Below are 12,178 nucleotides of genomic sequence, written 5' to 3'. Positions count from 1 at the left end.
GGAATTCCATCCCACAAAATGACATATGGCACCAGTGTGTACACACGTGTGCAATACAATGCAAGCGCATATACGTTCTTACAATTTTCAACACAGTGGCGAATTCAACTGTTATTTGTGTACCACCATTTCACATTTGAAATTTCTTTACTTTACTTTAACCTATCACCTCGAAGCATTAATCAAATAAATATGTTACCTAGACAAATGCTTTGCTTACATACATTTCATTTCTTTAAACTGATTTCTTCATGGTGTTGGGATTTCATTTTCCATCAGTGTTCTGACTTTAATTTTTAATATCAGCTTAAGACTTCTATTTAATTTGGCTACTTCCTTTTCTCATCAAAAAAGCAGTAACATATATAAGTTAGGTAAGGTTACTTAATTATCGTTATAAATTTGAATTGCTGTGATGTGTTTTGAATTATTTTCAGAATGAGATAAATACGAGGTCTATCTAATAATGAAATAAATTTGATTGCTAGTACAGAAAATAGTATAAAAGTTGTGATTTTCAGTATTGCTATAATGAATATAAAAAGTAGACTAGAAGAGAAACACGCTAATGTGACAATCAAAATCGTAAAAACAATCTTGTATTTAGCGTAAGTATAATGAAACACTCAATCGATTTCGAGGGCACCTAAAGGTTCCTCCCCATCAGGAGAAAGAAATACCTAGAAAGAAGAAAATAAAGGAGAAGAAGTCTCAGAAACACGTGGTCCTTATCAGCACTGCACGTGGTTATAACTGGATTTTTAATCAGAATTGCACTGGCCGCCTACTTTTACTGAGCCAGGCTATCTGATCAAGCATAAAGGACAAGAAAAATTAGCGAAGTTAAAATAGGAAGCGAGGGGCAAATGCACCTTCACGCTCAAAATCTGAACTTCAAATAATGGAAAGCAACCACTGAACGGATTTTTATACCCTCTGGTAGTACCGAACGCGACGAGGTAACACCATCTATCGGCAAAAATAACTGAATTAAGATAGTAGAATTTTAAAGGCATTAGGAAGGACTGGATTGAACTTCAAATCATTAACTAAACCAGTTAACTAAACTAGGATTTAGCAGCGAAGAATAAAACAAATTTTTGGTTGAACAAATTTAAGTAATATTGTCTAGTTTGATACTGATGAAAAAACGCAAAATACAAATGCAGAATTCTGCATTTTATAACAAGCCTAGAACAAGCCTATAGAATGCCGGCTTTCATACATATTCGGTAATGTAGCTAACATACAGAGAATTTTAAAAGTAAAACTCAAAGAGCCAAAGTTCAGATCAAAATAATTTCTAGGTATCGTAAGGATTATTCATTAGGAAACCTACAACTGGTCATTCTTGTTCTAGCTATGCCGGACTGTGAATCAAAAATAAAATGATGCAAGTCATTCTGCAACAAATTTATCAACTTTCTATCATATCATACAATAAGATCATATCACATAATATTATATCAACTTTCTATCACATCACTAAAGGCAATGCATTTCGCGGACTTAATCTGATGTTACTGTAAAAAAAGTTAGATAAGCCACAGCACACAAGAATATTTCGTTGTCAGAAATTTTTTGAAATTCAAACGTTGAGTGCCCACCAGCTGCCGAGCGGTTAAAACCGCTGAACATTGGTAGTTCGGTCCGGGCTTCGAATCCCAGCGAACGGGCTAGCCACATGAGCGTTTTCGCGGTTTTTCACATGTGTAATGTGGATACGAACCAGTTTCAATTAAAAAGACCTTCACGGAGCATCCCATCCTTTTCATATTGTGCTTAAGTGCGGAGCACGTAATAAGTAAAAAGCAATGTTTGCACTGGAATTGAAAATGCGTCGTAACTGGGGTTAAAAGAGAGTCTTACATTATTTCTTTATTAAATTATTCATTCAGAATTTTTGAATGCATGTAAAGCAAAATCATATAGTGCACATGTACAAAGTGTACATTTGTTTCCTTAATACACACATGACATAAATATGTATGCATGTTCTAGATAGTAACTTTTTAAAAATCATTTCCGAAAGTATAAATGGACACACCAGTGAACTTAACATGAAAAGGGATAGGGGCAATGTATGTAAAATGTGTGGTACTATAGCTTCGCAAGTCAAGCAGTATCTAATTATTTATTTTTAAAAGTCTGATGTAGATGCAATATAAGTTCCTTGTATGCCCTATTAAATTGTACGCATTTCTTGCTGCACTTCATTTAAACTTAGTTTCTCGAATTATTCTAACTTAATTAATTAATCTCTCGAGGCAAGCTGAAACAAAAACTGCAAATTTTGAAATTAAATATCCCGGTTCATTTTTTGTCGTACGGAAGTGAATCTTCTTATAATTTTCATAACGTGTGTAAAACTTTCCCAAATATAAGTATAAGAACCGGGAAACCGCATTAAAGATCAAATTTCGCTATTTGTATTCATTTTTTTTTTTTTTTTTTTAATTTGACGTTGCCAGAATATGAATATTTTCTGCATTTAAAGCACTTCTGTAATCGGAAGTATATATCTACGTCCAACGATTGCGAAAATAAAGGAGGATAATGACTTTTAAGCCGGATAAAGGGAGTGGGTATATATTGTTACGAATTTTGTATTTAGATAGCAAACTTTAGTAGAATTATAATAAATATATTTTTTTATTCCCCCGTGCAATGCAGCGCGAGATAAATTTTAAAAGAAAGCTATACCAGAAAATTAAAAATGCAGGAGCACGTGCATTTAACGTTGAATAAATGGATATCTCGGTAAATTGTATTGAAATTGAATAAATGTAATTGACTACTATGTTAGTTGTAACCTTAATTATATCCTCTTATTGGTTTCCAGATGAAAAACTATTTAAAGCCGGAGAGAGACATCTTAGCTCAGTATACTGTACACACCTTTATGGTGGAGCAATTTGATGAGTCCTTATGTGTGAGGCCTCTCGTGGGATTCCGTGATTAGCTCTGGTAAGAGCGGAATTAATTCCCGCGGCAGCCAGAATACGCAACCGAAACATCAAAGCATCTCAGCTCAGTTGTTTTAGTTAGCTGCTGTTGTTATTCTTGGGAGTTCAGCGTGGGATTGGATTAGCTTTCTCTTTGCATTGCGTTGTATTTTAACGTTTTTAGTGGTCTGATGTATAACTACTGATTTTATTGGGTGATATTGTGAACACTTATACGAATATATCTGAGGAAAATTCCAGCGTTCTGTTGTATTTCTTTTGATAAGAATAAATTTTATTAACCTTTTATCGGATTTGTGCACTCAATCTATTACAAACCCGTGCGCATGCAACAACATATACACTTTTGTTACTGCAGATTTCAATTAAAAAGGGAGGTGCACAACTAGATTTTGTAGCAATTTCATGTACACAATTTTAACGTTCTACGTGTAATCGTTTTTGAGTTATGCGAGGTACATATGTACGTACATACGTACAGACATCATGAAAAAAATCCGTTTTGAATCCATTTTGCAATCTGTTTTGGAAAAAAAATAGCAATTTATTCTGGTCCTAAGGACAGACGTCACGCATAAACATTGTCAGTGTGGATTTAGAAATGGTCAAGATGGATATTTCTTTTGAAATATGACAACCTAAATTTTTCGCGATTGCAATACATTTGGTATAAGGAAGTATAAAAGGAAGATTACATTTTCAAGGGCTTTCCTTCCATTCTTCGCACTTGGAGCTGAAGGGAAGAAAGTGTTAATTTTTTTAGTTCTATCTTTTTGGTTTAGAAGCATCTCTAATGCATTCCATTTTTTTTTTCAGCATCATTCGGTACTACCATAAGGTATTTCTTCCGCCTACCTAGCGTGCTTTCGTGGTGTGGTGGTCTGCACGCTCAGCGCGTAATTGAGAGGTTTGTGGTTCGATTCCCGGTGAACGCGTTGCTATTTTTTCATCTTGCCTGCTTCCAAAAAATGCCTAATGTCTCTACAGTGGCGCTCGAACTAAAAGAGTGGTGGATGATGATTCTGCACACCCAGGATTTGGCCATTGGTTCCCTTAAAATTCCAGTCGCCCTTTTAAATTCATAAAACCATCTGCGTCCCCAGTATTATGTAAAAGTATACGATGGCTGTTATTGTTTAAATCAAGGAGTTTAGAGTGGTTTATTATGAGCAGTTACTATTTTTATTATAGAAAGAGGAAATACCCAAATTAAAATGAAGAGTGTAAGGTATTTCTCTCGCTTCCTAGCGTACCTTCGTGATGTAGTGGTTCTGCACGCTGGGCCGGTATTCCAGAGGTCCGTGGTTTGATTCCCGGCGAAGGCGGTTTGCTATTTTTCACCACTCCGGCTTTTCCAATTAACCTAATGTCTCTACAGTGGCGCCCGAACTAAAAAGGGTTGTGGATGATAACTCTCCACACCTAGGATTTGGTGATTGGGTCCCCTAAAACCCCAGTGGCCCTTAAAAGGGGGAGCATGTAAAGTATTTCTCCCGTCTTCTTAGCGTGCCTTCGTGGTGTGGTGGTCTGCACGCTCTAGCGTAATTGAGAGGTCCGTGGTTCGATTTCTGGCGAAGGCATTGCTAATTTTTCATCTTGCCTGCTTCCAAAAATTACCTAATGTCTCTACGCTACTAATGTAACCACAGTTTCTGATTCTATTATTATGGCTCCTATTATTAGTGGCCGAGAGGCTAAGACCACTGAATGCTGGTAGTTCGACCTGGGCTCGAACCTAGGCAAACAGGATGGCTGCACGATTGGTTTTCGTTGTTTTTTCATTTGTAACGCGAATGCAAACTAGTTTCCTTTAAAAATTCCTGTGCTATGTCCTTATTGAGACAGGTACCCTCATGTACTTTACCATATTCAAGTAACATTACTTAACTACTTGTTTAAAGATGTAGTTTTTTCTGTGTCGTTTCGTTTTTCTTTGTTCTCGTCTTTAATTTTATGGATTGTAAAACGTTTTGATAAGAGATTTTTTTAGACAGGGTTTGAAAACTTTGTTCATTATTCAGAGAGAACTTTAAATGCTTGAAAGAATCTTTTTTTTTTACTTTTGGTTATTAAATATCTCTTTTAAGAACGATCTTTAAACAACAATCTGATAATTATCTGACATTTATTAAATAACAAATGTGCTCAGTTAACGTTATTTTCGTTCAATGTCTTGAAGCAAAACTTCATGCTTCGTTATTTCATTTAAAAATCACTCATTAGGTAGGTCATTTGCTATTGCAAGGAAACTACTACAAATAAAGTGCATAGTAAAACAACCGCGTGATGTGCCATCAAGCGTAACGAAACAGGTTTTTCATAACGAGAGTATTTAATGATAATGTTGATCAAGAGATTTCCTGTTATTCGTTAAATATCAAACCCTTATTGCTCCTGTCATCGCTAATAATATTCACTCTAATTGTATTAGAAAAAAGCAAATGAGGTAATAAAATTAATTTTTGTAATTTTACAAATTTTATTATTAATTAAATTATTATTAGCACAAAGGGGCAATTTGCCCAGAAGGGCTTTTAATTTCGTTTTGGCATTTTGCGTCGGTTCAGTAAAAATGTAGGTTCATTTTTCCTATTGTTGTCACTAAATATTAGAGCCCTGCATTATATTTATCTGGAAACATATATCACATCTGGAAACCCAAATTGGACTTTCTACTACTATTTTACTATCTATTTCACATTTTGTCAAACATTAAAGAATTTTAATACTCAGCTATTTTGAAATTGAAAACTCAGCTATTTCACAGCGAGTAATGGCAATATTGTACGGGAAAAAAAAAAAAAAAAAAATATCTCTAGCAGGCTAGACTGAGTATCGGAAATTCTAAAGATATGCTCATTTAAATATTTTGTGATATTGCTGTTGAATTGAATTTTATGGTTTAAGTGCGAAGAATATGATATTTAATAAGTAAAGGTAACGGACGAAACGTTTAAAAAACGCCCCTTTGGACTTAATATAGAATCCAAAAGCGTTCATATTTTTTTTTTTATATCTTGGTCTGGTAAATTTGATTTTTCTCTGTCTTTTTTTTTAAATTAAATATAGCTATTTACATTTGATATACGTGGTTAACAGACTTAAATGTTGTTTGTCTGATGTAGTCAACCTAAGCCCACGAAATTTCTCATGGGGAGCGCTAGATTACACCTCACAGGTTTGAGCACTCCTCAGGTGACAGGGTGATTTAGCTCAGTTCCGCCCCTCAATTTTGATGAAAAGCACGCCCCGGTGATGGGTCCGAATCCCACCCCTCTCCCCTTCCACCAAACCGCACGAGAGGACTTTCGGCTAGCCGCATATTTAGAGTGACCCCATGCCTCACCGACACTACATAATTACAAACATCCATCTCCAAACTCGAACCGTGTATACGAGTCAGTTTCCCTTACAAAGTCCTTCACGAAGGCATCCCTTCCCTTAGGCAGATAGCCCTAGTGTGCTTTGCCATAATTAAGTACACCACACCACAACACCACACACCAAACTCGAACCCGGGCCCTTTGGCACGGCAGTCAGCGACGCCAACCACTATACCGGTTGGGTGGCAGACTTAAATGTAACAAATTTGATTGAACTCTTATGGCGATAACATAATTGTATAAATTGAGAATAAATAAATAAAAAAATTATGCTTTTATGGTAATAATCTTCTGTCTATATAAAGAATTTAGCGAAAGGTATACAGTATTTCCTCGCCTGATTCCCCCCTAACTTGTCAGTCCTGGAATCCGGGGATACCTCTCTCGAAACTCAACTCCCCGCCGTTCCGGAGGGGATGATGTTACAAAAAACAAACAGACAGATGAGCACAGATTTCAATATTATAGCTTTCAACACGAGTGATTTTACTGACGCTGATGTTCAAACTAAAAGGATCACAGTAAGAAAAACAAATAGTTTTATAATATTCTCTATTATTTCGAATTTTTTTCGGAAAATTCCCTACAACTTGTTTGTTTTGAAGTAGTTTCTCAGTTTCTCTCTGCCTTTAGCGAAATGCTGCGATGTCATCACATGATCAAAGTGCTGGAGGACAGATCTTCCAGTTGTTTAATATGCGCAAAAGACGACTCTGATGGAATTTAGATAATTTAAATGAGTAACATTGCTTAAGGTTTCTCTGCACTTGGTACATTATTTATGGCAAAGCTTTCAGAAATTGCAACTGAAACAGTATATTACGTTCATGTTTCCTTTGAATAATGCATATCCGCGTTAATCAGGAATTTAAGGGGACTCATACACCTTAAACCCCTCATGATCTTCGAATATGTGACTGTTGCAAGAATTGGGATATTTTATTTATTTTAATAGCACTTACTTCCAACTTTTTACAGCTGACTACATAATATAGCTGCTTTGGAAACTAGTAACCAGAAAGTTTGTGTTGCCACAAATATTTTTGTAATGTAATCTTCTTTGTGACAAAATATTTCGACGTGTTTCCACATTGCGCGCATGATATTTTAAAAATGGCTAATGGTACATACTTGAAATTGGATGAAATTCTTTATATGGGCACTATTTTCTAACTGAACCAACAGTCTGATGAATATTTTAATATTGAAAAATTTTATGGACGAAAACATTAAATTTTTTTTTAATAAAATACATTTTATAAACTCAACTCAAAATCAAATAAAAATTTAAAATGGAATTTTTAGAATTTTAGGTTCACAGTAGTTTCCAAATGTTATAAAAGCTATATATTAAATATGGAATTAAATTATGAAACAGAATGTTTTAAACTGTGTGCGCAAGTTGGAAACATGACGAAAAATGTTGTCACAAAGCGGATTAAATTATGGAAATATTTGTGGCAACACAAACTTTCTGATTACTATTTCAGAAAGCAGCTATATTATGTAGTCAGCTGTAAAAAGTTGGTAGTAATTGCTTGTAAAATAAATAAGTTATTCCAATTCTTGCAACAGTCACCTATTGGAACATCTTATGGGTTTTAAGGTGTATGAGTCCCCTTAATACGTGAAATTCTGCTACGGGTATTAAAACTACCGAGTTAATTATCCTAAAAATTGCTTTAAAGGCTTATGATAGGATAATTATTTTTATTAAAACTTACTTTACATAGATTTAAAGACTTGCTTCTCTTACAGATAAGAATTTAAACGTCTGTCTTTATTTGAAGGAAGCTCTAGCATTTCTCTTTTTCTCTTCGTTCATTTATAATGATTAGGTCGATGACTTTACAGCAGTTAAAAACGAGGAACAGCTTGTGAGCAGGCCGCCTAATTGTTAATGTTATTATCGAGTAGTTAGTTTATTGACCTCTTATGTTGTACATTCTAGTTTCAGTTAAAGACAGTCTAGTTACTCTGTTTGCACACCAGATATGAACAAGTAGAGTTGATTAAGTTTTAAATCTGTGCTTGTTGCGAGTTAATTGCAGTAAAGGCGCCGATGATAACTCGCTAATTCCAAATACGTGATTCATGAAGTACCAGTAAATAGGCAAGAGTAATTCAGTATCGAAATCATAGAGCATATATATAAGTATGCCAAAAACATGCATTTTGAATTACTGTTGTTATACTTAGTTCATATACTATGTTACCTTTAATGGGATTTTTAGCACAAAATGGCTCTAGCCGGAATGGGCTAGAGTTTAGTTTCCAAACGGGATTTTGCCTCGTCCACTATAAATGGCTATACAGTTTGTTGCCACCACATATTATCACATTATATTATTTTTAAGGAAATTAAATAATGAAGAACCTGCATGTATGTATGTATCATTGCTTTTTACCTAGGTACCATTGATTTTCCCAATGTGATGCCTTTTCCCAATGTTCTTCACATTGTTAAAAAACAGTGGTACCTAGAGCCACAAAATTTTGATTAAGGAAGTTGTCCACCCGAACATGTGCACCTGGAAGCTTAAATTTTGAATTTCGAAACTTTTTAATTAGCGGATTCAACGATTTGTAAGCGAGCAGTTGGCGGCACTGCACAGAATAAAACAGTTTTGTTTCCGGCGCACGCGATTGTCTTTAGAAAATTCTAGAAACATGCTATTTTTTAATATTTTGCAATTTTGCTGTTGAACTGAATTTTATGTGGCGGAAATGCGATATTTAATTAATAAATTTAATAAAAAAACATTGAAAATAAAAAGACAAAAAATGTTTTGCAATCCGTCTTACTACAAAAACTGACATTGATATGACAAACTGAGAAAAGACCGAAAAAAATAGAAAAAATATATGCCAACACTTAGCACTGCATCGGGAATTCTAAATATATGCTGGCATATTGCTTTTAAAATTTTTGTAATTTTGCTGTTGGATTGTATGGGGCGTAAGTGCGAAGAAAAGGATGCTTAATAATAAAGCTAAAAAGACAAAAAGAAATCGATTAGCAAAAGAGAGTGCAGTAGGCGACTCGTAGACTGCGAGCTAAGCGAGAGCATAGAAAAAAAAAAAAAAGTTACAAACACTTTGGGATGATCGTTAAAATCTGAACCTTTTTCAGGATTTTCTTTCTTGTTTTAGTTGATAAAATGGCCATTGGCACATAAGATTTTAAATGTCTTTCAATAGCAAAAAAATTCTAAAATATTAAAGATAAATTTGAAATACTACAGACAAATGGCCAGAGTACCTTTTTCTTTATATTAATCATACTTCCACTTAAATCAACAAATTCCCACTTTTTATTTATAGCAGTAACAAAATCCATTGGATAAGAAAGTGTTCAGAAGTAGTGGGATGATTGATAGTAATTGAAAAGTGATTAACATTAAACAAAAGCTGCTTTACCTGAATCCTTAGTAGGGCACACTTTCAAACATAGTTCATAGTTCTACAAGTTCTCTCGTCGAGCACTTCACCTGATTCATGGTAGCTTTCATGACTCCATGAAAATTTTAGCCTTGCCATCTCAAAACCAGTCTAAATATTGACACATTTACAAATAGGTAGAAAAATATAGGTAAAGATTTAGCAACCTAGGATGTTTAAATACTTTCTAACCTGCTTATCAAAGCTGCGATATTACAGAGTAGTGTGAAGTTTACTTTTCTTGGCCTTGCCCTAAGATTATTTACCTATGTGATCTTCTCATTCTTAGTAAACCTTGGAAATGTCATTATAAGATGCTATTTTTTTCCTTTGTTTGAGCTTAAGAACAGGACTGCTGTCACTGTATTGCAGTTGCTAAAGTGTGGGCAGTATGTTTGTGGGAAAAGCAAACATGTTGCTCCATTTGATATATTTTCCCGCCTCACTCTTTGTTTAAGAAAAGAAGAAATAGTTTTACTGTTTTCTATAATCCAAGGTCATGCTATGTCGCTTAAATTTCAAGGTCCAAAAACCTTTTTCTACTATAATAATTATATTTTGCAGTACATTTTTGCAGATATTTATTTTTGGCAGTGCAATAAACGTGAGCCGCGTAAAAATTAGTAATAAATGTTCAAACGTGATACACAGTTGTTGCAAGAATATATCATCTTCGTTATTGTGAGTTTGATCAAGATTATGACACTACAGTTACTGATATAAGGACAAACAAATCAAGATTACAAGTTTTCTCTCAATTGAATTGTTCATTACTTGATAAATGCACCATTCTTTTTTTTCCGCTTGACTGTACAATTATGGGATGATTTAATAGAGAAAAACACTATTTATCATTAATGATACTGGTTTTAGGAGGTTCATAAGTGTGAAGGTCAAATATTTTGCTATTATTGGCATGTATTTCGGCTGAGAAGGTTAGCAATTCTTGACTGTCTATTTACTGTCGAAACTGAGGAATGATTTCTTCATTTGACAGAATTAAGTTATCTTGAAAACATTTTGAACTGTATTCTGAATATGATAATGTCATCAACATTTAATGTAATAGGGGGACCGGAAAGTAATGTTGCTTTCTTACATTAAATTCACACGAATAAATTTTTAACACATTTTATTTTTAATCAATCATGTTATCACCATCGTTATCAACAACATTTTGCCATCTAGTGTGCAGATTTTCAATCCCCGAACCGATATAAATCAATTGGTTTTTGAGTAAAATATCTCAAGATGGCATTTTGGACATCATTCAAATTTTCAAATTTTTTGGCACTAAGGAAATGTTGTAGGGATCGGAATAAATGGAAATCCGAGTGTACCATATCGGGCAAGTATGGTGGGTGATGCAGCAAATCCTATTCCAATTCATTCATTTTTTCCAATGTCCATCTTGTATTGTCGTGTTGCAGAATGATGTCTTTTGTATTGACAATCGCCGGATATTTTTCGATTAAAGATTTGTTCACTCGATCCAATTGTTCACAATAAAGATCTGCATTAACAGTTGCCCAGGTTTCAGCAATTCAAAATGAACAATTCCGCGGATACTCCACCAGACACACAGAAGCGCCTTTTTGGGATATAAACCCTTTGTAACCCCTATTGAAACTGCCTCTTGCGTTTTGGATTATCATATAGGACCCATTTTTCGTCTCCAGTAATCAAATGATCAAAAAACGGTTCTGTATGGTGCTGTTGAAGCAATACGTTGCATGTGATGGATCGGTTGGCTTGGTTCTCTTCGAACAGATTATGGGAGTCAAACACCTGCTTTCCTTATTTTTCCATTCTGCTTTAAATGTCCTTGGATGGTCGACCAAAATTGGTTAAGAGTGTTTGACATAGATTTGCTTCCACTTCTGCCCTTAGCATGTTGTTGTCGACATGCGCAGAAACGACATTACTTTCCGGTCCCCCTATTATAATATTTGATTGTGGGTTTTAAATCTTAAAAGCTTTACACTTTTACCTAATATTCCCACTTATAAACATCCTGTGTTTGAAAATACATAAATATTTAGATACCACTTAGGTTGGCGATTGGAAATAGTAATACGTAAGGCAATTAGATTGAGTTTTTTTGTACTTTCATAATGTTATGGAATTTGCAAAAAAAGTTCAGGCAGCACATTGTGAATCCAAGGTGTCACTATTTGACTCAAATAATAATTCAAATTATACAAAGCTTTTAACTTCTGCTGTTGACGTATATTCTAATTGATTCAATTTGCATAGCATATTTTAAAGTACTCAAATTATTCATAAAAGCATGGAATTTCTTCTTCTGGCATAGTATGATAACTCTCAGAATATGTTTTGTTAATTTTTCAAAGTAATTATTGATAATTGCTTAGAGGAAGCGTTATA

The 12,178-nt window shown here is 34.4% G+C and overlaps 1 protein-coding gene across 1 annotated transcript in view; it reads right to left on the bottom strand.

Annotated features, from left to right (window-relative positions):
• LOC118190896 (very long chain fatty acid elongase 1-like) overlaps positions 1 to 9,834 on the bottom strand; it is a 254,055-nt gene extending 244,221 nt beyond the window's left edge. Inside the window, exon 1 of the mRNA XM_085824138.1 lies at positions 9,770 to 9,834. The gene's annotated coding sequence lies outside the window, so the exon portion shown is untranslated. The remainder of the gene's footprint in view (positions 1 to 9,769) is intronic.
• Positions 9,835 to 12,178: the final 2,344 nt, after the last annotated feature.

This window comes from Stegodyphus dumicola, chromosome 9, assembly GCF_044657685.1.
Source record: "Stegodyphus dumicola isolate Sdum_Otavi_A_Nest chromosome 9, ASM4465768v1".
Classification (NCBI taxonomy): domain Eukaryota; kingdom Metazoa; phylum Arthropoda; class Arachnida; order Araneae; family Eresidae; genus Stegodyphus; species Stegodyphus dumicola.
The sequence above is the reverse complement of the archived record's forward strand: the minus strand, read 5'-3'. Positions and strand labels throughout refer to the sequence as shown.